This window comes from Frankliniella occidentalis, unplaced genomic scaffold, assembly GCF_000697945.3.
Source record: "Frankliniella occidentalis isolate FOCC.00 unplaced genomic scaffold, Focc_3.1 Scaffold13, whole genome shotgun sequence".
Lineage (NCBI taxonomy): Eukaryota > Metazoa > Arthropoda > Insecta > Thysanoptera > Thripidae > Frankliniella > Frankliniella occidentalis.
The window spans coordinates 300,890-303,752 of NW_026267143.1; the positions used below are offsets into that span (position 1 = coordinate 300,890).

At 51.3% G+C, this 2,863-nt stretch overlaps 1 long non-coding RNA gene across 2 annotated transcripts in view; it reads left to right on the top strand.

Annotated features, from left to right (window-relative positions):
• The first annotated feature begins 1,689 nt into the window (after positions 1–1,689).
• Positions 1,690–2,863, top strand: part of LOC127748798 (uncharacterized) — a 3,498-nt gene continuing 2,324 nt past the window's right edge. Inside the window, exons 1-2 of one of the 2 annotated variants that reach the window (XR_008010785.1) lie at positions 1,690–1,853; positions 2,436–2,505. This is a non-coding gene — a long non-coding RNA (uncharacterized LOC127748798). Of the gene's footprint in view, positions 2,506–2,863 lie in introns of both variants that reach the window. The other variant, XR_008010786.1, reaches the window with a different exon arrangement.

Genomic DNA, 2,863 nt, shown 5'->3' on the forward strand with positions numbered 1-2,863 from the left:
CGGCCGCCGGTCTCCGCCGGGCACACGTGAATCGCGGGCGCAATCACAGCCCCGCGCCCCGTGTCCAGGCGGCCTGCAGGCCCACTCGAGCCCACCCCCAGCCGGCCCGGCAGTAACTCTACACTATCATGTGTGTCACGCACACTCGGTTAGTCACGCCGGGGCAAGGGTCACGCACGTCTGGCCCCGCGCCTGTTCATTCTCACGCTAAAACCGACGGCGGGGTGTAAACGTTGGAAAGCGAAAGACCACTCACTGCCGACTGCCGCGGCCACCGTAGCGGGGCTTAGCGAGCAGTGTTGCCAGTCCAGCGATCCTGGCATCCGCGTCTGACTCCCTACACGACTTTTAAAAAAGACGTATAATATTTCGTGACGCAATTCCGATGTACTCGGATGTACTGCCAAGAAATTCATGACCACTCCGTGAGTTTCCCTGAATGCGCACTGCGGGGTGTGGGGCCGAAGCCCAGGCTGGCGCGCGTTGGGTTGCCTGCCGCCGGGCGCGCGGCGCGGGGACGCCCGGTGGGCTGCCGGCCTAAGCGGCGCCACGCGCCACTCGGGTGATTTTTGCGGTCCGTTGTCGGCGCGTTCTGCCGTCTCGCAGCTCAGCATAACGTGGGAACGGGCCGTGGCGGGGGGCACTTTGGGGCGACACAACAGCGCGTCTCCGTCTCCCTCACTCGGTGCCGGCTGCCGGCCCCGGGAGGACCCTCGCCCACCTCACTCGGACGCGGCCCGGCCAGTGCTGCATACAGATGGGGGATGATTACCCTTTCAAAGCTGGAACGCCGCCGCGCAGCTTGTATTTGCGAAGGGTCTCGGGGGTTGAGAGGCCACCCTCCCCACCCGCTGCCCCCTCCTGTGCCCCCTCCTGCCCCCGCGTGAAGAGCACAAGCGACCTCCTCCTGGACCCGAGGCTGTCAAAATAAGATACGGTTTGGCCGACTGCAAAACAATTCCGATTCCAAAACAAATTGGGTACCCGTCGTTCCTGTTTAATCGGGTAGGCGACAACCCTGGTCAACAGTTGGTCGGATCTAACAGTCTGGCTGCTGGCGTGGACACACCGGATTCCATCTGAACTCCGAAGTTAAGCATTCGGAGCCCCGTGTAAAAGCACGTGGGTACTCCCTCTTTTTCACATTCGTTGAAAAATAGTTTGGCCCTAAACGGCGCCTCTATAGTCTGTTCGGAATTCGCTGGATGGTGCGCAACTCCACCGCTCCCCCCGCGCCCTCCGCGCCTGCACGCTAGTGCGTAGGCAACCCATCGAGCTGTCGCGTATTCTTACGGACACCCGGTACGACTGCACTGATAAAACCACTACAGTTCTGTATAACAGGGCCTTAAATGGCGAAGCCACATGACTTTTTAAGTCGTTGCTAGTAAAATAAATTAAATGGGACTTGCTCGACCATTATAGTCTCAAACTAGAGCTAGTTATAGTGTATTTTGACTAACGGAGGAAGAAGAAGAGTGGGTAGAACATTAAGGCTCCTGATTGGTCGAGCCTTCGCCCCCTCTACCGAAGTGACTTAGAGGCGGGAATCTCTCGGCCAATCAGAAACGTTTATGTTCTACCTGCTATTCTTCTTCCTCCGTTAGTCGAAATACACTATTGCTCTCCCCCTTTGCCGTGCCGCGTCCCCTACCGTACCCCTCTCCTCCTCCCCGTCCCCACCTCGCATATCCCGCGCCCTTATGGAAACGTAAACAACCAGTAATTATAATAGGTGTCACGATCGGCGTTTCTGCCAAATACCGATAATACTTACTCATATAATTGATCATCATAGGATTTTAACCAGAATTTTAGAGTGGACATCGCCGCTTTTCGATATTAATCGCAAGGTATAGTGCTTGATTGTTTCCGGTCCGGAATATTGAATTGTTCTATTCCGGTTGTTGTTGTAGGAGGTTAGTGTTCTCCTGTGACTCAATGTTAACACGCACAATTAAGTTGTAAGTTATTTTTTGAGACCGAGTAAATGATGCCCGTGATGTAAATAACTTGGCTCACTGTCAGCTTTGTTGAAAAGGTGTTGAATGGGTAGACTCCTCCAATCCATGCAGTATGTTAAATACTGTTGTAGGTCACTTATGCAAATGGGTGAACTGCCAGTGTTTTATCACATATATTTTACTCTATATTATTCTCGTGGAACAGAAAACTTTATTGCTTTCTAGTTGGGGTGCAAACCAAGTAGTACTATTTGCGTAATCCTCCAAACAATCAATCAATGTGCGTTGCAGATAATTTGCAGCTGCCCCTTCGTACTTAATGCTTAGTCCAGTGCCAAAATTAGTTATTTGAAAGACCATGGTCATTTAGAGACGCATGGGGAGAGAGGCATTTAAAAGTGTATTGTGTGAGTAAATTATATGTAACTAATAGTCGATGAGCGCTAAAAGTACCGTTTAATATGATTGCAGGATCTCGGACCAGAAATGTTCTTGACATGAGCATAGAAGTCCATGGAGTCAGTTTTACCTGAAAGTACAGGTGAGTTGACATGAAAGTAACAAAAGCTGGTCCAATTTGTCTCTGTTCAGACGCTATGAGAAGCTCCCTTTGGTGTGCATCAAAGTTCAGTTTTTAATAGTTTTTGTAGCGCCTTGGTTCTTCCCTGACAATTTCAATACTCCCCCGTCAAAATCCAGGCTGGAATTGGTTTGAATTAATAGAGCAGACTCCCCTTCCACTTGCTATGTGTAAATATCATGGAGCCGACCCACTACAGCAGAGTACTTTTCCTGTTACTTTAGCTTGTGCGCCTTACGTAGACAACCCCTTAAAACTCAAGTTTCTGAGGGCAGGGGTGGTTTCTGACGGAACCAAAAGTAGTTTTGTGGTCCCCTGG